Here is a 26,623-nt window from a genome sequence, read left to right on the forward strand (position 1 = left end):
GTGATAGGGGAAATTCATCGGAGTTCCTAGTTCCTTCTCATCCTCCAGCCAGATGTTGTCTCTCAGGAAGCAGAAATAACCACCAGATAGCTCAATTGAAGCAGATTGGAAGCCTAATTTCAATCTTCTGCGGGTTTGGGGGAGAGGTAAGGTAGGGGATCCACCTGCTCCGACTCCGGTGGCGTGCTGCTGGGCAGGAGTCCAGTCAAGCATTCCCATCTCGCAGCACGACGTGGATCTCCTGAATTCACTTCTCCTTTCGCCCATCGAACGAACGCAATCGGCGGCTCACTGGGGTGGGGAATCCTGTGTGTCTCCGAGAAATCTCCTTCGAAGTAGATCTGCAGGGCTAGATTCAGCAGCTCCCAATCCACACGATCCTTGCACATCCGAGCATACCTGTACGAGTGAGAGAACGGATTCGGTCCCTCCTTGGCTTCCTCCCTCGCAGCTTCCTCCTCTGCTTCCCTCCATTCGCGCGTGCACTGGGTCCAGGAGAGAGTGTCGTCGCGGATCCGCATCGCCCGCTCCCTCCATCTCCTCCCTCGAGTCTCCCGCAGCACTGCCGGCACGACGGAGTCGAGCGGCTGGAGCATCCGCGGGAAGGCTTTGTAGACATGTGGGAGATGTATCTTGTACATCTGCCTATCTTCCAGCCATTCCCCCGTGGATATGGCCAGCGATCCATGGGGCGCGCGAGCGGACTTGCTGAGGGGGGCAGGCGCGCCCGGAGTCAGGAGGCGGGGGGTGGCGGCGAGATCTATGGCGGCGGCGAGGGTGGAGGTCGTGGCGGGGGCGGCGACGAGGGTGGAGGTGGTGGCGGGGGCGAAGGGGATCGCGAGAGCGGTCATCTATTTGCCAATTATGTGAACTAAACAGTCAACATATAAAATAATTTAAATATATACATAAGTTGGACCTGGAGTTCCTATTCTTATACAAAAATAGAACAGACCTCTGCGTTTTCTTCAAAAAATACATAAATTGGGCTGCCAAAAATAAAACCTCGGATGGGAGGTCCATAGGCCGGTCGATACATGACGGCCCTAAGAAAATACAAACAGGCCTATGGACCTCCCATCCGAGGACGTGGGCTGCGCATGTTAAAAATGAAAGCCTAGACGGGGCAGCCCAAAACCACGTCCAACACTTGCCAAAACTCCGTCCCTCATTTTCTGTGTGTTTCGCACACTCGACATTGTATGGGCAATTTGACTGTGCATCATATGAAGATGTGCTATGCATGAATGTTGATCAGCATGATGTTAACTGGCTGGTAGTTCCATTTTCGACCATGAATAAAACTTCCAACATGATGTTAACCCTGTTTGAAAAGGCCGTGTTAATATAAATGCTCTGCCTCTGAAAGTTGCAGTTTCTTATCTGAAACTGAACTTGCAATTTCTTATCTGAAACTGAAACTTGCAGTTTCTTCTCTAAGAATCACATTGTTTGCACTTTTATACTCCTATGAAACTACTTTTTTTAAGTGTTGAAAATAGATATCTAGAATTCATAAAATACTTCATATGCTCAATACTGCAAATCTGAAATTCAAAAGACATTCATATCTGAAAGTACTCTCAAAATACACAACACAAAACACAATTCACAACCTGCAAATACTGACAACCCTAAGCTCCTCCTGACAATTCACAACCCGCCCGACTATTGGGCTGGGGGGGCAGCCCCCTCCTATTCCTCGGCGGCAGACAGCCGCCCCGTGAGACGATGTGAACGGCGAGGGAGACGATGGTGGGGAAGCGTCATCGGGCCAACTGCTTTTCTCCTCTTGCAGTTGGGTTCGGTCAACGAAGACTCCACCGGCTCGCTCTGGCAGGACACCCTCACAAACGGCACCCTGTAGATGCTCGATCCTTCAATCTCTGGTGGATGCTCCATCTGGGATCGATACTCCCACCACCGCTCCCTCACGATCGGATTCGGTGAATCTGTTTGCCACATGGCCCAGAGGAGCAGCTCTATGTACTCCGGCGCGACTCCCTCCGGGAGTATCACCGCCTTTTCGCTCTGTTGCAGATATTTGGCCATGGATGTCGCCGTCGCTGCTAGTTGGTCCTTGTTGTCAAACCCAGACTGTATCTCCAACATCCTAGCTAGCTTCACAGGGTCGCCATCTGCGATCCTCACGTATCGGTTGTACTCCTCCATTGATCTACTTCTCCACAGCACCATCACTCGCCGGCGGTGGTTTTTGAATGGAAGAGGAGAGGGGCAGCGCTAGTTTTGGATTAGAGCGGGAGAGGAGCGACGCTGGTTTTGGACTAGAACAGGAGAGGAGGGGCGGTGGTTTTGAAATGGAAGAGGAGAGGAGCGGCGCTGCATTTAGATTGGAACAGGAGAGGAGCGGCGGTGGTTTAAGAGGAGAAGAGCGGAAGAGTGGCGCTGGTCTTGGAAATATTTTTTTTGTTGTTTCGCGTATTTTGGGTCAAAATTTGACCACGTACTGTATTTGTCAAGCAAAATGTGAATGCATGTCACCAAATTGATTTTGATTTTGATCCAGTCAGAGCGCGCCGGCCCTCTCGTCCAATCCTAAATCGCTGCCGCACGCTCCTCTCCCTCTTCTCCATTGCAAAACCACCTCCTCTCCTCTCCATCATCTCCATTCCAAAACCACCGTCTCGCCTCTCCCTCTTCTCTATTGCAAGACCACCATCTCTCCTCCGTTTTCTAGACGCTTTGCTCCATGGCGCGGGTGCAATCCATGGATACAGAATTAGTATACTGTATACTATTTAAAAGTCGAGGGCGGGGCTTTTCCTGCGCGGTAGGCGGCGGGGCAGTTCCGCCTAGTCGGTTTGACAGAGATGCAAGAAGATGAGGGAGTAGGCTGCTGCAAACGTAGGGCTGTGTGATTTGACAGCGAGTTACTGCTAGACAGGTGGGGCCCCATGATTTGACTTGCCATTATCATTTTAACTGCGGCGCTACGACCGGCGTGAGTCTCCTAGATTCCTGACAACCTCCATACAGGTGCCTCTCCCAATGCTCCACCATGTAGTAGAGGCTGGCTCTTGCATGAGAGCCCACTTCTCCACTTTTTCCTTGCCTCTCTTTCCTCCACATACGCAAAAATGCCATGTAAAGCGCACTATTGTACTTACTTTTACTTGCTCCTACAGGTGCTTAAGCTTGCCACATAAGCATAAAGTCTGATGTGGCAAGTTAATCAAGAAGAGAGAGACTAGTTTGGTGACCCAAGGAAGAAATGATGCTAAGCGCGTGTGCCTAGGTGAAAAGACAATTTTGAGTCTATAGCTAATTAAATGAAGCAACCTTAGCAACACCATTTCATTGGAAGAGGTCACTCCTTGGAAAATGCAATAAATACACGCGCTTAGCACCATTTCTTCCTTGAGTACAAAGAAAGAGATAGAGAGGAGTACAAAAATACACTTATAGCCAACCTTGTTGTAGTATGAGTGACTAAGTGATGTCTATGTATGACATGCCAACATCAGATAGCCTAACGCATCGTGTTAAATCTCCAAGGGCGTGACCGCGCGAGCGACGCGACGGTCATGGTAGGCGCGACCATGATACAGGCTGCTGGCAGCCCTTGGATCTGAGATCAAACGGTCGCATGCTAAGTTGCTGAAAATTTGCAGAATAACCCTCCAGGATAGGATATTCACCCATAGGTCTAGAATCACGCCATGCAACCATTCGATCTCAGATCCAAGGGCTCTCGGAAGCCCGTATCATGGGAGAACGGAAAGCCACTACCCTGCCATTCGCACGATGGCAGTTCGCTCCTACTCGTCCCCGCACGTCCTTCAATACTACGACGGTTCGCTCCTAGTCGTCCCGTCCATTCACATTACGGCAGTTCCACCCAAATCCATGGCGTCCCAAATCTCCACGATCAGCGGTGAGTACAAGGTTAGAACCATCACCGGCGATGAGTTTGACGTCATCTACACCCGTTCTTCTGCGATGGTGAAAGGATGCCTTTCTCGCTTCAGACGCATGTTTGAAGACTCAGATGATGAGTGGGTTGCTGGGCTAGATGTTGAGTACACCACAGTCCTGGGACGAGAGAAGGATCTAAAGGACGAAGAGAGGAAGAAGCCCGCCGTGATCTAGGTTTGCGTGCATGACTTATGCTTGGTCTACCACATATGCCATGCCGACGTTGAGTGCCAGGATTTTAAGGACTTCCTTGAGAGCAACCTAGTCAAATTCGTTACTGTAGACTTTGGTAGCGACAAAGACGTCCTGCATCGGATAGGCCTCGTTGTAGGCAACACCTTCGACCTCCAGAAGAATCGGCTGGTGTCCGCTCGTCAGCCTTCAATGCTGACCCTAGCAGGAGCCATGGTTCATCCTTCGTACGGTAAACTGGAGAAACCTCCATACATGTTTCATCGTCATGCATGGCAGCGGAATGTACTAGATATAGACCACATCCACTACGCTGCAATGGATGGCTACCTTTGCTTCAATATCTACAAGGGTTGGATGAAGAGCAACAGCCAAGTGTGCGGTTCAAGCAAAGAAGTATCGGCCAAGAGGAAGAGGGACAAGGACGAAGTCGAGGACATGGACGTGGACTCCGAGTAAGGTGGTAGTGTCATTGCTCATGGTGGTTCTAATGCAGTGTCTACCGGAATAGTTGCAAAGTTTAATTTCAGGTGTGCTTAATTTAATTTGAGGGGTGTGTTGTGCTGAGCCCTCAGCAGAACTATGTTATGTTTCTTCTCGTAACTTTAACTCTTCAGTACGTATATACTAGTATTTCTTACATTTCATCTTTTAGTTGGTATAGTACTACCACTCGTTTCTTCACATGTACAATATATTTGGCCAACATCATATAGCCAGCAGTTTAGTTGTCAAAGAATTTTAGGGTGCTTAGTTTTGTCAAAGAATTCCAGGATGCTTAGAGGGTGCTTGGATCCAAGGGACTTATTTTAGTCTGACTAAAAATAGTCTCTTTAAGAGGCTAAAGTTCCAAGCACCCCTGACTAAAGAGGGGCTAAAACTAGTCTTGAGACTAAAAGTTTTTAGTCAGGGGTACCCCTACTAAAATGTGGATTAGTCCTCTCTCTACTCATTTAACTCCTCTCCTTTAACACATGCGAGTTCTGAATTGGAGGGTTTGGAGGATAATAACTGCTCATTAACTTGATTTTAGCCTTTTTAGTATTTGGATCCAAGCATGGGTGAAGCTAGCATGTTTTAGTCCCACTACTTTTAGTCATGGGACTAAAACGTATCCAAGCACCCTCTTTGTTTTATTTGAGGGGTGGGTTGTGCTGGACACCATTATTGTGACTAGCCTTTTTAATAGTACTATATGCATAATTGGGCGACGAGCGCTCTCTATATGTACCACCTTTTTTTAATTTCAAGTTTTGCTCCATGGCGCAATCCATCGATACTACTGCTGTACAAGAGTATACATTTTTTAAAAGGCTAGAGGGCGGGGCAGTCTAGCTTGGTCGGTTTCACGAGAGGCGAGGGCCTTTGTGATTTGACGGCTCATTACTGCTGGAAGGCGGGGCCTTGTGATTTGACTGCTCGTATAAATGCGCGGACGACCTGATCGAGGAGGAGCAAAGAACCGTGCGGTATACTCAGGTTTTCCACTGGAGTAGTACTGCGGCGGAGGAGCATGAAACACGGCAGCCCAGTGCCATATGGCGATAAAAAATGATCTAATTTGCTAGTCATCTCATTGTCAGCATTGTTCTATTCATTTCCTCAAAAAAACATTGTTCTATTCATGCCTCGCAGAGAACGTGAGACGTGCGGCGAAACACCCGAAGCAAAAGATGAAACACAGGAGCAAAAGAAGAAGGAAGATTATCACCCCAAATGATCTAATTCGCCGCGGAGTCGTAACTGCTTCTTCATCGCCTCCACAACCTCCATCTCCTTGCGCGTCTCCTCCGCCATCTTCATCATTGTGTCCATGACGCGGCATTTCTCGATGCGAGCCTTCATCATCTGTTTCACGGCCATATTACGTACCTTGACAGCAGCCGGGTGCTCGATTCGGAGCTTCGCCAACTCTTCCTTCTGTTCCATGGCGAGGGCCTGCAGCATCTTCATCGAGGAACTACTATTCTCATGCAACTTCTTCCAGCCGGTGTTCTTCTCCTTCAACAGGTCGATCTCGTGGCAGAGCTTCGCATTTTCCTCCCGAAGTCGCAGGATTTCGCCGGTCGCCTTCTTCTCCGAGGCAATGCTCTTCTTCAGCAGCATCACCAAGCCGGCGGTCAACTCCCCCTGCTGATTGAGCTTAGCGGGCATGTCGTCGAGGCTCTCCTTCAGCAACTCCATCAAGCCTTGGATGAACTCCTTCTGCTTATTGAGCTGATCGGGCATGCCGTCGAGGGATAACGACTCCAGCTCTGCCGGCTCGGCATGCTCGCCTCCGCGGCTAGGGCGCTCCTGGGAGCCATCGCCTGTCCGTGAGAGATCTTTCGATGTCTCTGCGTGGCGGCGGGCCCTATTTTTTCCGCAGCCTTGGTTGCCGCTCCCTTGTTACGAGTAGTTCTCGACCTAGAGCTCTGCTCACCGGCCATGGCAACGACGGACGAAGAAGAAGCACTTATGAGGAGGAAAGGTAGAGTGATTTTTGGTTAGGTAGTTCCCCTTTTTATAACCTAAGTACTAGCACTACTACTAATACTTGCATAGTGGGAACACGTTCAGGTTTGGTACGTACTACTAGTAGGTGTGCGCAGGCTTTCGAATGTGATGGGAACAAGGTAAAGATTAATTGATGGCTTTGGTTTCGAGGCCCGAAACGGCTCCCGATGAGTTTAGCGGAACATAAATTTCAATTAGGACTACACTGCTCAAATGCGTAAATATTATGTTACTATCAAAAATTGGCACAAAATACGAAGGAGACCAATGGACGTACTACTAGCAACCCACGATTTAACTACTCGCATGCGCGCAGTGGAGTAATAATGTCTTTCTTCCGCCCTCACGTCCACTCAATTTGCATGCGCTGTATTAATTGACCATCAATGAAGTGAACGACTTTACACGCGTCAAATTATCACATGGGATGGATCTTGGTACAAAATTGCATCCGCCCATGTACCCGCCACTACTAGGAAAAGGCCTACTAATGGCGCACCAGTTTTGCCTACTAATGGTGCACTACTGGTGCGCCATTAGTATCACGCCACTAGTATTTTTTACTAATGGCGCACCACTGGTGCGCCATTAGTATACCAGATACTAATGGCGCACCAGTAGTGCGCCATTAGTATGCCTAGAGGTGCGCCATTACTATCTGACTTAGTAATGGCGCACCACATAGAAGTGCGCCATTAGTAATAATTTTTTTTCAATTTTAAAAAAAAAATTCAATTTTTTTATTATTTTCTTAATCTCGGGTCACTATGGCTTAATCTCAAGTCAATATGCTTAATCTCAGGTCAAATCGCACTCTATGGTCAAACTTCCCAAAAGGTCACCCATCCTCACACTACTCCAGCCCAAGCACGCTTAACTTCATAGTTCTATCCAACCCCAGCACCACCTCACTTCACTGGCACTTGTAGATATATCTATCATATCAATCCTATTTAAACCTTGCTGATGTCTAGGACTTTGTTCATGTTCATGAGTATGATGAAATTTTGAAAAAATATTTCAAACTTCCCGGTCATATTGCGTATCATATTTTGAAAAATAATTCAAAATTTTTTTGAAACCATTTTTTTTCTGTTACTAGTGGCGCACCTAGCATACGGTGCGCCACTAGTAAGTTTGAAATTTTTTGAATTTTTTTGCCTCCGGATTTTAAAAGCCCCGTAACTTTTTTTCTGTTAGGTTTTTGGGGATTTTGAAAACGTTTAACGGGATTTTGAGTAGATGATTTTTCATATAAAAAACTTTTTAATCCGAGTTCGTATGCAAAAGTTATGCCCATTTTACAAATTTCAGAGAGATTTTGCAAATAAAGTCGAAATTCATATTTGTAAATTTTCCCAACAACTAGACCACGTATCACACAGGAAACTTATTTTCTTTTATTTTTTTGACATTTCCATCATTTTCTTTTTATTTTTTTTAAACTAAAAAGGCAGTCCACGGGGGGGTGGGTGCATTCGGTACGTTTTGGGCCAAGTTAGTAATGGCGTACCGTGGGAGTGGTGCGCCATTACTAGTTAAACTAGTAATGGCGCACCACACCCATGGTGCGCCATTACAATAAAACAACTTCTGAATTTTTTTTAAAAAAAACTTAGTAATGGCGCACCAGTTGACAGTGCGCCATTACTAGTTTTGAAAAAATAAATAAAAAAACTTGGAAAAAAATTTGAAAATAATTTACTAGTGGCGCACCGTGGATGTGGTGCGCCATTACTAGTTTAACTAGTAATGGCGCACTATCCACTAGTGCGCCATTACTAGTTTTGAAAAAAATGAAAAAAATGTTACTAATGGCGCACCGTGGATGTGGTGCGCCATTAGTATTTGGACACTAATGGTGCACCAACACATGGTGCGCCATTAGTATATACTAATGGCACACCTCATGTCTAGTGCGTCATTAGTGTCATTTCCATCTATAGCCCTTTTCCTAGTAGTGCGCGTGTGCGTGTGAGGAATGAGTGCGTGCATGGCGTGCGTGCACATCTTCGCTTCATGCATGTACCGCCAGTATGGCTCAGGGAGGACGAGTACATTCTTCTGGAACCAGCAGCACATCACTATGATCAATCCACGCAAGGAGGTCGCGACAACGCCTACACATGTGCCATGTGGCTTCATGAACTGTAAGAGAGACACTGTGTAGCGTGCCATTGGTATTCTAATTTACGTGTTTTGCACATACTCGAAGTACTAGTAAGGTACACGTGCATTTCACGCATCAGATTTTGCAACCAAATTATGAATAAATACCACACTATAGCATGTAAGCTCTGAGTCATATATGCCTGATGTAGCCCTTCGTTTAATTCTTATAGTTCATCTCATTCAAAATCAATTAGTTTTTATAAAAAAATCTAAGAACGCGGGAATAGGAAAAACATGGGATTATACTGGAATGTCGTCTTGAATCCTACAGGATTGTACGAGTGTTTGATTGTGCATAGAAAAAACACAGAATTCTTTCAAAGAGGTTTGAGTGGATGGGATGTTTCCTATGAAATCTAGTGCAACTGAATCATATGGAAAAATTCCTATGGTTTACAATCCTACGAATCAAACAACCAACATAGGAAAAATTCCTAATGATTAGAATCCTCCAAAATTCCTTTGAGAATCCTTTGAATCAAAGAAGCCCTTAATCTATTTTATGATTCATGGAATTGTGCGTTGTAAAGCATAAAGTAAAAACAAATAATAGCAATTCAACTAGAAAAAGTTTGGGCAGTTATGATACGGAAGATTCTAGAACAAAAGAGAACCACTGTTGTTTTGAGGTTTGTGCATTATGCTTAAGTTCAACCATGGAGTCTACTAGATTGTACATGTGGCAAAATCCGGTGAGGCGCTAGAAGATGGTGCGAGGGGCCGAGTGGAGGGAGACTATGAAGGAATGCACAAGTGCGAGATCGATATTTAGAGAGAGAGGACGAACACGTGTGCTGATGCGCAGTGGCGGAGCCATGAAAAATAAATGAGCTAGGGGGCCAAGCATTGCTAATCCTTTACGAGGAGGGTCAATTCATGAACATAAACCATTTTTAGCAGCAATTGTCTAATGATCACATTCATATTAGCCTTGATATATAGTGATGTTAGGGGGGAGGGGGGCAGGGCCCTTACTGCCCCCTGTCTTCGCCATTGTGCACGCGTCTGAGAGATGAAGCAAAAGGCATGGATGATGAGAGGGGGACGTTGGATACATAATTAATGTGGGTGTATTAGCTATATATGTTAATCCTATATAGAGAGGTATAGATTGATCGATGTGGACGTGGGAAAGAAGGTGAGACCTCACTGGATATATTGATTGATCGGTTTGTGTGGAAAACTATGAAAGACCTAGCTATATACACACATACATAGAGGAACATCGATCGTTGCGCATGCACGCGTGAGAGATAAAGAATGCCCGATATGATGGAGAGGGGGTGTGTGTTGGTGTGTGCCTTCATGGGAGACCGACTTGAAGAAAAAGATTGCATGCGTGCGATGGATAATGCCGACTGGTAATGCACGAGAGAAGGTTAGTGGTACAATTATAAAGAGAAGACTACTGTGTGGGTGTAAAAGAATAGCTGAATAGGTGAGGTCACAATCAATGTAAAGTTGAATTCAAATATTTGAATAAGAGATCCTGATGTTTGAAACCCACGCATGCATGAATATAACAGAGATCTGCACGGTGTGGTTTGGAAACGAGCATGTTGTAATGTATACACATTGAACAAGGTCAGGCTGATTTGAATTTGAGATACCGATGGCAGACATCATTTGGCCACGTCGCATCCGTGCATGGACAAACTATTCTAATTGGAGATGATGGGCGGCTTTTGCATCACATATCTATATCTATACCCCTATATATATTATATTTTATATATTTTTTATATTGTGTGCGGGTAACTTTAACTTTGAAAGATGGTCGTTGGATGAGGCAAATCCGATGGTCCAAAGATGGCAAATTTGAGCACTACTGGCCGTTGGATATCATCTAGATTCCACCAGATTTCTCCACATGTATAATCGAGAAGACTCCATGGTTGAACTTAAGCATAATGCACAAACATCAAAACACAAGAACTTCTTATTTGTTCTAGAATCTTTCGTATCAGAATTGCCCAAATGTTTTTCTACATGATTTGCCATTATTTGTTTTTACTTCATGTCTTATGACGCACAATTCCATGAATCTTAAAATAGATTAGCTTTCTTATAAAAACTAGATGATTTTGAATGAAATGAACTATAAGAATTAAACGAACATCTACATCATGCATATATGACTCAAATCTTGCATGATATAATGTGGTATTTATTCATAATTTGGTTGCCAAATCTCATGCGTGCAATGCACAAGTACCTTACTCTAGTCTAAATGGTGTTTGTGTGTGTGTTGTGCGTGTTGAGGTGCAAATTGTCTTTTTTGGGTACACGTTAAGCTTGTTCTTCCGAAATTTTAAGCAGTGCCTTGTTATGCGTCTCTGTCTATCGTGCTGGGAAACTCCCGCCTCTTCAACCCGCGCCTTGTTAGCCTGAAATATTTAAGATATATCTTTGTCTCGTTGTGCTCCGACAACTCCCTCCATCTCAACCCGCGCCTTGCTATTCCAAAATTACAACGCGCGCGAAAACTCCCACCTCCTGTGAAATCCCGACACGCAAAATGCTCGTGGTACCCCTGAACCGAAAGAACCGCCTCAAATTGGTGGGGGTACTTTCGTAACTTACCCCACATTTCGGACAAGCGCGTCTGTAAGCCATGGTTCCCCACTGCCATCCCATCCGCCCACCCATTCGTACACTGAGGCCACGAAAACCCGTGACGAAACCCCACACCCTGCTCCGTCCGCCACCCAGCCGGAGGCTCTTCCCCGACGACGTCGTCCATAGCAACACCTCGACGTCCCTCATCCACCGTACCGGATGAGGATCCGTCGTCGATCTCATCATACCGCCGGTTCAGCCACACCGTCCTCCACCTCCAAGGAGCTGCCCCGATGTTCCCCTCGTCTTTCGCGCCACCTCCATTCCCACACCACCGTCTTCACCTGCACCACCGGAGGAGCATCATCATCACCGTTTCCTCGGATGAAGCTGCGGCCTAATCGGCGCCACCAAAGAGGTTGTACACTAATCACCGCATTTTCTTCTTGATTCGATCTCACGGTGCTGCCGGCGCTCGGTCTCGAGCCGACACGGCGCGGCTCCATCCACGGCGGCGTCGCCGGCCACTTCCTCCACGGCGTTGCTCCCTCGGCGGCGACTTCCACATCAGTAGGACCTGCTGCTGCTTTAGCTCTCGCTCGCGCTGCTGCTCTGCTCTTGCTCTCGGTCCCCTGCCTGGTTTGCTCTTGCTATTGCTCTTGCTCGCACTGCTGCTCTCGCTCTTGCTCTTGCTTGTGATGCTGCTCCGATTTAGCTACAGTTCACTCCGATGCCGCCGGGGTGAAGGAAGAAATAGCCGCAGCGGGGAGGGGGGCTCGCCGGAGAGGTACCCCGCTATCTATCTTAGGGTTCAGGTTGGGGGCGATGGTCGTGGCGGTGGCGGGGCGTTGGCGGGGCGGTGGCGTGGGGATCGCCGGAGAAAAAGCTCGGCACGGGAGGGGGGGGGCTAGAGGGATGGCCGGGGCGGCGGCGGACCGGCGGTGGGGATTGTTTTCGGGGCGGGCGGGGCAGTGCACCGCCTGTCGCGGGCGGCGGGGGGCTGCTGTTTGGCCGGCTCAGGGGGGTGGAGGTTGAAGATGAACCGCGGGCCCTTCATTTCGTCTCCAACGGCTGCAAAATTGACTGACCAGAGATGAAAAAGTCAGTCGACCGACGTGTAGCCTCACCTTGCTAGTGCGTTCAGTTTCGACAGCAATATTCAGTTTCGACAGTTAAGTTCAGTTTCGACAGTTAAGTTCAGTTTTGACAGTTAAATTCAGTTTCGACAGTTAAGTTTAGAGATGAGCGGCTGATGTATTTTACATCTAGCACTTTGTTTTTATGTATTTTACATCATGTATTGGAGATGCTATTAGAATTCCACTCAGGTTAACGTTGTTCGTTGTCTCTCTTGTCCTGCTTCAGCCTCGGCATCGTACAACTCACCAGAGCTGCTCCAACGATGAAACCCTCCATCACAGCGGAGCAGTACCTCGGGCTCCATCTCCAGACGCCTAGGATCTTCTTCCCCTCCTCTGACAGCCAAGTCAGCCGGAGCATCCTCATGGGCCAACCCAATCACGCTGAGATCGACATGGCTTCGCCAAAGAGGTTGTACACTTGTTGCATCTCTTTTTTACTCTACATGTTATATATATTATCCACTGAGCACTCATAGTAACGGGAAATACGATTATTTTATCCTACTATATGACAAGCAGTGAGGTACCAGGCAACTTAGCTATCCGTGATGGACTCTCTTGAACGCCATCATTATTTATCTCTGCGCGTTTGAGCTGTGCATTTGTCAATGGGCCTGGGAGTTGAGCTAGTATGGCAGTGGCCTGGGTCCAAAGTAATAGAAGTAGCACAAAAACATTTTTTTAGTGTAGGATTTTCCTTTCTCAAGCCTGGCTACTAGAATTGCCAGTGCTTGAAAGGAAAAGTGAATGAAAAACATCGGAATTGGAAAGTTTCCTATGGTACTACTTTTCATGAATTTGGTGCAAAGGAATGGAGAAAAGGAAAACTGTAGGATTTGTTCCTTTAGTGTCTCCTTGAAAGAAAAACCATAGGAATTCTAATTCCCACTTCTCCTCCTTTCCATATTCCTATTCTCAAGCACAAGACTAAGAGATAGTAGCATAATAGCATTATAACCATACATTTTCTTGTGGTTTGACTTAATCTCACAATGCTTTTTTGCATCCTGTGATCTTCTAATTGTTGTGAATCAAACACCCAGATTGGCAGAAATCCTGTGTTTTTAAATTCTCTATTTTGCACGTGCATTCCTATCCTATTCCTGTCTATTTCCTATCCCTGCATTGTTAGAATCCTCAAATTCAAACAAGCCCTTACTCAATTACTTCTGTTACAGATATGTGTCCAAGAAAACCTTGTGTGGTTTGTCCTGCTCCTGCAGTGCTGTGTTCCACCCCAGCTCAGCTGCTCCAACGATGGAAGGGTTCACCACAGCAGGGATCCGCTCTCCAGACTGTCTTTCGCTGCCTTAGATCTTCTTCCCCGCCGCCGGCAGCCACGGCAACTGCATTACCATCATCAACTGAGCAGATGATCTTGAGGACTACATGGGTCCGCAAGAGAGGTCGCACTCTTCCGTGTCTGCTTACGTTATGTGTCGCTTAATATGATGACATGCTACATTATCGTCGTGTTCACATATTAGACTCCGAGTCAGGTCCAAACTAATGCTAAAACTTGAGTTTTTAAATGGTTGTGGGGTACATATTGGGGCAGCAATCAGTACTATCTGTCTACTATCTGGTTAATCTCCGGTGTCTACTTTGAGTTTCATGTTGGGTGCAAACAAACATTAAAGGAGCCATTATCTGTATTTTTTAACTAAAGCTATTATCGGCCTGCTATCATTGGTTTTGGGTCTATCCATAGTTTGCTACCATCACTCTGGATTTGTGCATGCACTCCTTACATAATCTCACTATGTTTTATTCCTATGCATGCCAGTTGTTGTACACAATGGAACTGATCATGTAGAGCAAAAGAGACGAGCCTTGCGTGGCAATGAAATTTCATGCAGACGTCGTTCCATGGTGGGCGCAAAGGCAGCCCCCCTCCACCCATTTCGGATCGTAATCAAGAGGAAGATAACTGTTATGAGGGGGGTTCAGAAGGAGAAGACCACTCCTATTTACCCCATGAGGTCTTCGCTCTAACTTGGCATGCTGATGTTGGTAATATCATGCATATGGTGCCTTGCATTGCTTACTGTATACATTAAAGATGTCATCTACTTAGTTTAGACATGCTTTGTGTCAATGCCATCTGTTAGTTTCTTGATCGTATATGTGAATCATGCAATGCCATCTTGTCTAGCCAGGCATCATATATGTGAATTTTGCAATGCCACCCTGGTTAGCCAGTCATCTTATATGTGAATTATAACATGCCATCATTTTTATTACGTGTTAAATTTGTCAACAATTTTAGTACATTCAATTACTCTTCCTGTGCATCAGCCATTTGGCACGGTCATGGAAAAATCTGGAGTGGAAACAAGGTCTTCAGAGCAGACAATGCTATCTGACGAAGCACATGTCTTGCTGGTTACCGACAGCTCCTCAGAGGAGGATTCAGAGACAGATGACCAGTCATATTTCCCCTCGAGGTGCATGCCCTAACTTGGTAGGGTTATGTTGCTCATATCGTGCGTATGGTATCTTGCATTGCCATGTCATTTGCTTAGTTTAGACATGCTTTGTGTGAATGCCACCTGTTTAGTGTCTAATTACCATATATGTGAATTATGCAATGCCATCTTGTTGCAAGACATTATATATGTGAATTATGCAATGTTATCTTGTTGCAAGGCATTATGTATGTGAATTATGCAATGCCATGCTGTTTAGGCAAGCGTCATATATGTGAATTATATCATGCCGTCCTTTTTTTGTATTTCTCATTGCTTTTGTCGACAATGTTTGTATATTCAACTGCTCTTCCTGTGCATAAGCCATTTGAACTGGTGATGGAGAAATCTGGAGTGAAAACAAGGTCTTCAGAGCAGACAATGCTACCTGCTGAAGCAGATATCTTGCTGGTTACAGATAGCTCTTCAGAGGAGGATTCAGAGGCAGATGACCAGTCCTATTATCCCCCTGAGGTGTATGCTCAAACTTGGGAGGGTTATATTACTCATATAATGCATATGTTGTATTGCAATGCTTAGTTTTTACATCATATACACAATATTGAATGCCATCTGCTTAGTTGACACATCATATATGCGATTGCCCTCTGCTCACTTCCTTAGTATATAAATCATATATTTGAATTATGTCATGCCAACCCATTTTCTAAAGACATAATATAATTATATCATCTCATCCTGTTTACATAGTCATCATATTTAAATTATGTCATTCTATCCGTGAATTATATCATGCCATCATGTTTCCATCGACGACATGTTTGTGATTTATGGCATGCCAACCACTTTAATAGACACATGTATAGTTATATCATGTCATCCTGTTTACATGGTCATCATATTTTGAAGTATGTCATTCTATCCCGTTTAGTTAGCCATCATACATGTGAAATTGTGTCATGCTATCCTGTTTAATTAGCCATCATATATGTGAAATTATGTCCTGCTATTCTGTTTGCTTAGACAACATAAATGTGAGTTATTTCATGCCCTATTTTCTTCCCTACTATCCATTGCACCTGTCTATCTTACAATGTCTGTACATTCAATTACTTTTCTTGTTTATCAGCCATTTCAATTGGAGGGAGTGATGGCAGTATCTATGGGAGTAAAAACATGGTCTTCAGAAAAGATCTTGCTACCTGTTGATGCAGATAGAACCACAGTTGTACTTGCCCAAGAACGAGCCCCACCACACATAACCCACACTCATGCAGATTGTACCCCTACCCAGTAGGACAGAGAACCAGCTACACCCCTTCTAACCCCATCCCCAGCTGATAGACACCCAGTTCCCGTTGACACAGCACCGTCTCCACCACATAGCACCCAAACACGAGCAGTTAGTAAGGCAACTGCAGTGCCCAAATCACGAGGACCACCACTCCGAACCCGAAGTCAACGCTTAAAGAAGAAGAAGAATTGTTCTCAAGTCAGGTTCCGTAGCTATGGTTCATACTACTTTGCTCTTGCATCACTGTATTTACTGATACCAACTAATTTCAAATTTGAAGGATGCAATTGAAACTCCAATGGCCCAACAGGTATGTTTTAAACCTGTTTCTTCAACATGTTTGGCTGTTTGCTGTTGTAACTTGCTCTATGTTGATTTCAGTTTCAATTGAATAAAAAATTATGTTCTCATGCCATGCACATTACAAGTGTTGTTATTGCTGTGTAGTTTCCCACACTTATATGCTGTCTGTGCTGCTTTGTCTTAAATAGATATGATTCGAACTGTATCTATATTGATTTGGCAACATAAACTAGAATGATATAGACTATACAGTGACCATACCACATAGATATATGTTTGTTTCATGCTGTTATCCTGTCCACCTTACTACTGAACTGGTTTACCAAAATGAGTTTAATATACTACATTGTAAACCTGAGATGTGTTTGTTTGTTTCTCTTTTAGAACGCGCATAAAATATTGGAGAAGAGTAACCTGTTATGCAATGATAAAGGAAGTAATGCAGATAAGGTTCAAGATAGTGAGACATCCCTGTTCGTCTCCAAGAAAGCTGATAAGAACTATATTGAAGACACTGAGACAACCCCAAAGTCCTGTCTTGATGTAGTGTTCGATTTACTGGCTACCACTGCTGGCACCAGCTCTTCGAACTCATTGCCTGAATCAGTTCTGCTTCTTGAGTCTCAACTTCAAGTTGAAATACATCGATCAGATGTTATGCGACAGGAAGCCGAAGGACTGAGGAAGTCCCTGCAGAATTCAGATGCATACTTTCTGGTGCAATAGCAAGCGCTGGAGGACTTAAGCGCCAAACAAGAGAAACTTAATAAGCTTGCTAAGCATCTTGCCACCATTATGGGTACCCAGGATATTGTTTCTTGAGCTCTTCTGAAGTGGTTTCAGTTCTGGACTTGTTTTGCTGCGGCATTTATATGCTGTTGTGTTCCCTATATTTGCACTGGTGGCGAACTTTGATGCCCAGTGGATGTAATATGTGTAATAGCCGTGATAGCCTAGTGTAAGTTGCTTGCTTATTTATTTCCTTGTTGTCTTGTTCATTTGTTTGCTTGTAGTCAGTGTAGTTCTTTTTCTGCGGTTTGCTAGTGGCTGCAATAACCTATTTTTTAAAACTAGGCCACAATAACCATGGGTTAATATTTACTGTAGTGACACTGGGCCTCCTACAGGCCGTAGAAACAGTGGGCCTTCTACGGGCCGTAGAAACAGTGGGCCTTCTACGGGCCGTAGAAACAACGTGCCTTCTACGGGCCGTATCATCAATGGGCCTTCTACGGGCCATATCATCAATGGGCCTTATACGGGCCGTATGATCGATTGGCCAAACATGGGCCAAACAGACCGCGTTCTGGCCGTAAACGGGTTAGAGTTGGAATCGTCCGTTCATGGGCCGACCATAATGGGCCATCGTTAATAGGCCGTATTTGATGATGCTATGACAACGGCCCAACATATTAACGGACCACAAACGGGCCGACTGTAACCACGGGCTGAATTTGGCCCACAAGCAGAAAATGACAATAACGGGCCGTAAGTAAACGAATGCTGGAAATGAGCCCAAGAATAAATGGGCTCTGAGAAGGCCGAAAGATAACATGGGTTGGAGACGGCCTAACGGAATAACGTGTCGTTAATGGGTATAAAGGGATACACTGTTCATTACGCGCCAGTTTCACCACGACCCGTTAATGGGTGTAAAGTGATACACTGCTCATTACCGGCCAGTTTCAGCACTGGCCGCTAATGAGCCAAGAGTTACAAAGGGCCTCATATGGGCCGAAAGACGTCATGGGCTATACACGGGCCAGAAGTGAAAACGGGCTGGAATATATTGGACGGCCCAGATGACGCTACTGGGCCTAATTCGGATAGGGCGTAACGGGCCTTGGGTTAGCGGGCTGTAAATGGGCTATATGTGAACAGTCCGTTAACAGGCTTTCCATGGGCCGGCCCGCCAGCTTTTGACCAAGTCAAATGGGCCGGCCTTTTCACAGGAATGGGCCACATGTCAAGTGAGTGGATGACATCTGTCCCAACGATGTCCAGTGAGTGGATGACATCTGTCCCAACGATGAGCCGACACGTGTTTCCTCTAGCCAATGATGATTTTACACGTGGAAAATCCCCATTGGTTGGGGCTGTTAACGGGTTATCGGATCCAAAAACCAACCCGATAGCTTAACGGCGTTCCGTTACGGTGGATGCCACGTGTCGGTCACCCTTGACGAAAGCACTTCTGTGACGCGCAATTTATTGTCATGGAAGTGGACACTGCTGTGATGATAATTTTGGTAATGTCATGGAACACTTCTACGACAGCACAGGTATGACTATCTTGATTCTGTCATAAATTTGTCATGGATGTACATGCATGACAAAAAAAGCGACCTACTATGACAAACACGTATCATCACGGAAGTGTATTTTTTTAGTGTATCTAGGAGATGCATAGCAACGAGAGGGGAGAGTGTGTCTATGTACCCTCGTAGACCGAAAGCGGAAGCATTTAGTAACGCGGTTGATGTAGTCGAACGTCTTCGCGATTCAACCGATCAAGTACCGAACGCAAGGCACCTCCATGATGTGCACATGTTCAGCTAGGTGACGTCCCTCGTACTCTTGATCCAGCTGAGGCCGAGGGTGAGTTCTGTCAGCACGACGGTGTGTTGATGGTGATGACGAAGTTACCGACGCAGGGCTACACCTAAGCCCTACGACAATATGACCGACGTGTAAAATTGTGGAGGGGGGCACCGCACACGGCTAAAGATCAACTTGTCTGTCTGTGGGGTGCCCCCTCCCCCGTATATAAAGGAGAGAAGGAGGAGGCCAGCCGGCCACAAGGGGTGCGCCCAAGGGGTGATCCTACTCCAAGTAGGAATCGGTCCCCCCCTCTCCTAGTCCAAGTAGGAGCAGAAGGAAGGAGAGGGAAAGAGGGGCCGCGCCCCCTCCCCTAGTCCTATTCAAACTCCCCTTGGGGGGGCGCCACCTCCTCGCTGCTGCCCTCTCTCTCCCCTAAGGCCCACTAAGGCCCATTACTTCCCCCGGGGGTTCCGGTAACCCCTCCGGCACTCTGGTTTTATCCGAAACCACCCAGAACACTTCTAGTGTCTGAATGTAACCTTCCAATATATTAATATTTATGTCTCGACCATTTTGAGACTCCTCGTCATGTCCGTGACCTCATCCGGGACATCGAACAATCTTCGGTACATCAAATCACATAACTCATAATACAAATCGTCAGCGAACGTTAAGCATGCGGACCCTACGAGTTCGAGAACTATGTAGACATGACCGAGACACATCTCTGGTCAATAACCAATAGCGGAACATGGATGCTCATATTGGTTCCTACATATTCTATGAAGATTTTTATCGGTCAAACCGCATAACAACATACGTTGTTCCCTTTGTCAGCGGTATGTTACTTGCCCCAGATTCGATCATCGGTATCATCATACCTAGTTCAATCTCGTTACCGACAAGTCCCTTTACTCGTTTCGTAATGCATCATCCCGTGACTAAATCATTAGTCACATTGCTTGCAAGGCTTATAGTGATGTGCATTACCGAGAGGGCCTAGAGATACCTCTCCAACATTCGGAGTGACAAATCCTAATCTCGATCTATGCTAACTCAACAAACACCATCGGAGACACCTGTAGAGCATCTTTATAATCACCCAGTTACGTTGTGACGTTTGATAGCACACAAGGTGTTCCTTTGGTATTCGGGAGTTGCATAATCTCATAGTCTGAGGAACATGTATAAGTCATGAAGAAAGCAATAACAGAAAAACTAAATGATCATTATGCTAAGCTAATGGATGGGTCTTGTCCATCACATCATTCTCTAATGATGTGATCCTGTTCATCAAATGACAACACATGTCTATTGTCAGGAAACTTAACCATCCTTGATTAACGAGCTAGTCAAGTAGAGGCATACTAGGGACACTCGATTTGTCTATGTATTCACACATGTACTAAGTTTCCGGTTAATACAATTCTAGCATGAATAATAAACATTTATCATGATATAAGGAAATATAAATAACAACTTTATTATTGCCTCTAGGGCATATTTCCTTCGGTCTCCCACTTGCACTATAGTCACTAATCTAGTTCACATCGTCATGTGATTTAGCACCAATAGTTCACATCTTTATGTGATTAGTTCACATCTCTATGTCACTAATACCCAGAGGGTTTACTAGATTCAATAATCTAGTTCACATCGCTATGTGATTAACACCCAAAGAGTGATCATGTTTTGCTTGCGAAAGAAGTTTAGTCAACAAGTCTGCCACATTCAGAGCCATATGTATTTTGCAAATTTTCTATGTCTACAATGCACTGCGTGGAGCTACTCTAGCTAATTGCTCCCACTTTAAATATGTGTCCAGATTGAGACTCAGAGTCATCTGGATCAGTGTAAAAGCTTGCATCGACATAACTCTTTACGATGAACTCTTTATTACCTCCATAACCAAGAAATATTTCCTTATTACACTAAGTGTCGGTGTACAAAAGTAGGGGATCTCCTTTTGACCCCTTTACTTGTGCATGGGCAGTCAGAGCCACGCACTGTGGCCACAATTAACAGGGCAGAGGAGGGAAGCCGGAAAGAAGCCGAAGCATGAGACGACCAAGGCGACGCCAAGACCAGAAGCACAGGAGGGCAAGAGGGCGAGGTGGACTCCCTCGGCAAGATCCTTGCCGGCCCCCCCCCCCCCCCCGCAGCCCCGGCAAGAGCCTTGCCCGGGCAACTTGCCCGATGCGAGCGGAGTGAACCACCCTTGAGCCCACTGGCTCCAACCTAACTAAGGGGCTGTTTGGTTCTAGGCCTAGCATTGCCACACTTTGCCACACATTTTTGCCAAGCTTGCCTAAGGTTAGTTCATCAAAATGAGAGCCACAAGTTGGCAAGCCTAAGGGAATCTTGCCATACTTTTTGCGTGTATGCCATGTGGGGCCCAAGTGTGGCTTGCCTAAGGTGTGGCTTGAACCAAACACTCACCTAAGTTGGTGAAACTTGCCTAACCTTAGGTGTGGCAATCTTTGGCAAAGTTAGTCACAAACCAAACAGCCCCTAACTGCGTTGGAACCAGGGCTCGGGAGGCGCCTCTATGGTGGCATGCAAATCTTCGTCAAACTCATAAATATATGAGTTTAGATGAGGACTAGAAGACGGCGACCCTCGGCAGGATCCTAGCCGAGGAAATCCACAAGACCCCCGGCAAGACTCTTGCCGGGGATGACAGCAGTGCCACGGCAAGACACTTGTCGAGCCCCTGGCAAGACCCATCATCACCATCCCCTCTGACAAGAAGGATGCGCTGATCTGCGCTGACCAACTCTATCGAGAAGTAGTTGCAGCAGCTACCGCCAAGGCACCTACTCCTGCCGTTGAGGCCCCAGTAGGGAATAAGAAGACCGACAAGACCTCTCGCACCCACTTCGGCAAGCGCACCTCTTCGGAGTGTTGTGCTACCATCGAGGACGTGCCCGAGAGCTCTACCAGCAAGAGCAAGAAATCTAGAGCTACACCACCAGAGACCAAGAGGGTGTCCGTCAAGGAGGATCGCACGGGAGGGGCTTTCACCATAAGCTCCACCCTCAACAGCAAATAGGCAAGCGCGCTCGTCACTTTCCTGCGGGTGAATGTCGATGTGTTTGCGTGGCAAGCATCCGACATCCCCAGCGTTCCCAGGGAAGTGATTGAGAACCACCTTGCTGTCTGTCCCCATGCGCGACCCGTCAAGTAGAAGATCAGGAAGCATGCTTTGGAACGACAGGAGTTCATCACAGAGGAGATGAGGAAATTGGAAGCAGCAGGTTTGGTGAGAGGAGTGCTCCATCCGACGTGGTTGGCCAATCCGGTGGTGGTGCGCAAGGCAAATGGGAAGTGGAGGCTATGTATTGACTACACAAATGTCAATAAGGCTTGGCCTAAGGACCCCTTCCCATTGCCGCGCATAGACCAGATTGTTGACTACACGGCTGGGTGTGATCTGTTGTCATTCCTTGACGCCTACTCGGGCTACCACTAGATCTTCATGGCAAGAGAAGATGAAGAGAAGACAACCTTTATCACCCCATGTGGTACGTATTGCTTTTTACGGATGCCTTTCGGGTTGAAGAGTGCTGGATCGATGTTCGCAAGGGTGGTCCAGATTGGTTTTGATCTCCAGCTACATAGAAATATGGAAGCATATATGGATAATATAGTGGTCAAAACCAAGGACAAGGCGACCCTTGTACAAGACCTAGGAGAGACGTTTGCCAACCTACGCAAGATCAAACTCAAGTTGAACCCTGAGAAGTGTGTCTTTGGCGTCCCGTCAGGAAAACTTCTCGGGTTCTTTTTGTCACAATGTGGGATCGAGGCAAACCCAGACAAGATCAAGGTCATTGAGCAGATTGAGGCACCCAAGCGGATCAAGGATGTGCGCAGGCTCACTGGCTGCGTTGCCGCCATGAGCAGGTACATCTCCAAGTCCGCTGAACGCGCCCTTCCCTTTTTCAAAATCTTGAAGAAGGCGGGCCCAATGGAGTGGACCCCAGAGGCTGAGGCGGCGTTGCAGGATCCGAAGAAATACCTTTCCTCCACGTCAATACTGGTTGCGCCTAAACCACATGAGCCATTGCTGTTGTATCTGGCGGCAACAAATCAAGTGGTCAGCGCCGCACTAGTGGCACAAAGGGAAGTACATGAAGAGGCTATGGCCACGACAGGACCGGCGGATGGCAAGTTAGATATTCCCCCGGCAGGGCCTGGTGCCGGCAAGGCAAGGCCCCTGGCAGAGTCCGACGCCATCGGGGCAGGGCCCGCGCATCCAAGTGAAGTGGTGCAGAAGAAGAATATGATGCAACACCCGATTTACTTTGTCAGCTCCCTCTTGCAGGGGGCCAGGTCAAGGTACTCCGGTGTGCAGAAATTGCTCTTCGGCCTCCTTATGGCCTCAAGGAAGTTGCGTCATTACTTCCAAGCCCACGAGATCACTGTAGTCACCCGCCTCCAGTTGCAACGGGTACTGCACAACCCAGATACAACCGGAAGGATTGTGGAGTGGGCCTTGGAGTTTTCAAGCTTTGGGTCGAAGTTTGAAAGTACTTCGACAATCCAGAGTAGAGTCTTGGCGGAGTTCATTGCAGAATAGACTTCAACGCCCGACGAGGAAATCTAGGAGACCGCTCTCCCCGGCAAGGAGGCAAGTCACGACTGGATCATGTACTTTGAGGGGGCTTTCTCGCTGCAAGGCGCCGGTGCCGGTGTGCTGCTCGTCGCACCCACCGGAGAGCACCTCAAGTATGTGATCCAGATGCACTTTCCCATGGAGATGTCCACAAACAACACTGCCGAGTACGAGGGGATGCTCGCCGGTCTCAGGATCGCAGCAGACCTCGGGGTGAAGAAGCTCATCGTCAGGGGTAATTTGCAGCTTGTCGTCAGACAGATCAACAAAGATTACCAGAGCCCGTTGATGGAGGCCTACATAGATGAGGTGAGGAAGCTGGGGGAGCGCTTCGACGGTATCCAAGCAGAGCATGTTCCCCGAGCGGAGAATGACATCGCTGACTACCTATCAAAGCACGCTGCATTCAAGCTACCTGTGGAACAAGGTACCTTTTTGCTTCGGCTTACTCAACCATCCGTTGAACCATCAATGGAGCGGAACAAGCGGAGGAAATCGGGCCCTGGCAAGTACTTTCCCGCCGAGCCCCCAGGGGCCGCCAGCGAGAGTGTTGCCACGGATTCCGAGCCTGCCAAGGGGTAGCTGGCTCCGGCAGGGCGCCAAGCCCTGGCCATAGAGACGGCTGTTGGGGAACGTAGCAGAAAACAAAAAAAAATTTCCTACGGTTTCACCAAGATCCATCTATGAGTTCATATAGCAGCGAGTGATTGGATGCATCTACATACCTTTGTAGATCGCGAGCGGAAGCGTTCAAAGAACGGGGTTGATGTAGTCGAACACGACGTGATCCAAATCACCGATGACCAAGCGCCGAACGGTCGACACCTCCGCGTTCAACACACGTACGGAACGGATGACGTCTCCTCCTTTCTTGATCCAGCAAGGGGGAGGAGAGGTTGATGAAGATCTAGTAGCACGACGGCGTGGTGGTGGATGCAGGGCGTCACAGTAGTAGGGCTTCGCCGTGTACTATGAGGGAGAGATGTAACAGGGGAGAGGGAAGCACCAAAGGCTGAGGTATGAAGTCCTCCCTCTGCTCAACTATATATAGGAGGTCCAAGGGGGGGGTGCGCCAGCCTAGGAGATCCAATCTCCTAGGGCCGGCGGCTAAGGGGAGGTTTCCCTCCCCCCCAAGGCACCTAGAGGTGCCTTCCACCATTGGGACTCTTCCCTTTTGTGGAACCCTAGGCGCATGGGCTTTTGGGGCTGGTGCCCTTGGCCCATGCAGGCCCAGGCGCACCCCCTACAGCCCATGTGGCCCCCCGGGACAGGTGGCCCCACCCGGTGGGCCCCCGGGACCCCTCCGGTGGTCCCGGTACAATACCGATAACCCCGAAACTTGTCCCGATGGCCGAAATAGCACTTCCTATATATAATTCTTTACCTCCGAACCATTCCGGAACTCCTCGTGACGTCCGGGATCTCATCCGGGACTCCGAACAACATTCGGGTTACTGCATATACATATCTTCACAACCCTAGCGTCACCGAACCTTAAGTGTGTAGACCCTACGGGTTCGGGAGACAAGCAGACATGACCGAGACGACTCTCCGGTCAATAACCAACATCGGGATCTGGATACCCATGTTGGCTCCCACATGCTCCACGATGATCTCATCGAATGAACCACGATGTCGAGGATTTAATCAACCCCGCATACAATTCCCTTTGTCAATCGGTATGTTACTTGCCCGAGACTCGATCGTCGGTATCCCAATACCTTGTTCAGTCTCGTTACCGGCAAGTCACTTTACTCATACCGTAATGCATGATCCCGTGACCAACCACTTGGTCACCTTGAGCTCATAATGATGATGCATTACCGAGTGGGCCCAGTGACACCTCTCCGTTATATGGAGTGACAAATCCCAGTCTCGATCCGTGTCAACCCAACAGACACTTTCGGAAATACCTGTAGTGCACCTTTATAGTCACCCAGTTATGTTGTGACATTTGATACACCCAAAGCACTCTTACGGTATCCAGGAGTTACACGATCTCATGGTCAAAGGAAAAGATACTGGACATTGGAAAAGCTCTAGCAAACGAACTACACGATCTTGTGCTATGCTTAGGATTAGGTCTTGTCCATCACATCATTCTCCTAATGATGTGATCCCATTATCAATGACATCCAATGTCCATAGCCAGGAAACCATGACTATCTGTTGATCAATGAGCTAGTCAACTAGAGGCTTACTAGGGACATATTATGGTCTATGTATTCACACGTGTATTACAATTTCCGGATAATACAGTTATAGCATGAATAAAGACAATTATCATGAACAAAGAAATATAATAATAATACTTTTATTATTTCCTCTAGGGCATATTTCCAACAGTCTCCCACTTGCACTAGAGTCAATAATCTAGTTACATTGTGATGAATCGAACACCCATGGAATTCTGGTGTTGATCATGTTTTGCCCTAGGGAGAGGTTTAGTCAACGGATCTGCTATATTCAGGTCCGTATGTACTTTACAAATCTCTATGTCTCCATCTTGAACATTTTCACGAATGGAGTTGAAGCGACACTTGATGTGCCTTGTCTTCTTGTGAAACCTGGGCTCCTTGGCAAGTGCAATAGCTCCAGTGTTGTCACAAAAGAGTTTGATTGGCCCCGACGCATTGGGTATGACTCCTAGGTCGGTGATGAACTCCTTCACCCATATTGCTTCATGTGCTGCCTCCGAGGCTGCCATGTACTCCGCTTCACATGTAGATCCCGCCACGATGCTCTTCTTGCAGCTGCACCAGCTCACTGCTCCACCATTCAATATATACACGTATCCGGTTTGTGACTTAGAGTCATCCAGATCTGTGTCGAAGCTAGCGTCGACGTAACCCTTTACAACGAGCTCTTCGTCACCTCCATAAACGAGAAACATTTCCTTAGTCCTTTTCAGGTACTTCAGGATATTCTTGACCGCTGTCCA

This window comes from Triticum urartu, chromosome 1A (genome assembly GCF_056163025.1).
Source record: "Triticum urartu cultivar PI428250 chromosome 1A, HENAU_Tu73, whole genome shotgun sequence".
NCBI lineage: Eukaryota > Viridiplantae > Streptophyta > Magnoliopsida > Poales > Poaceae > Triticum > Triticum urartu.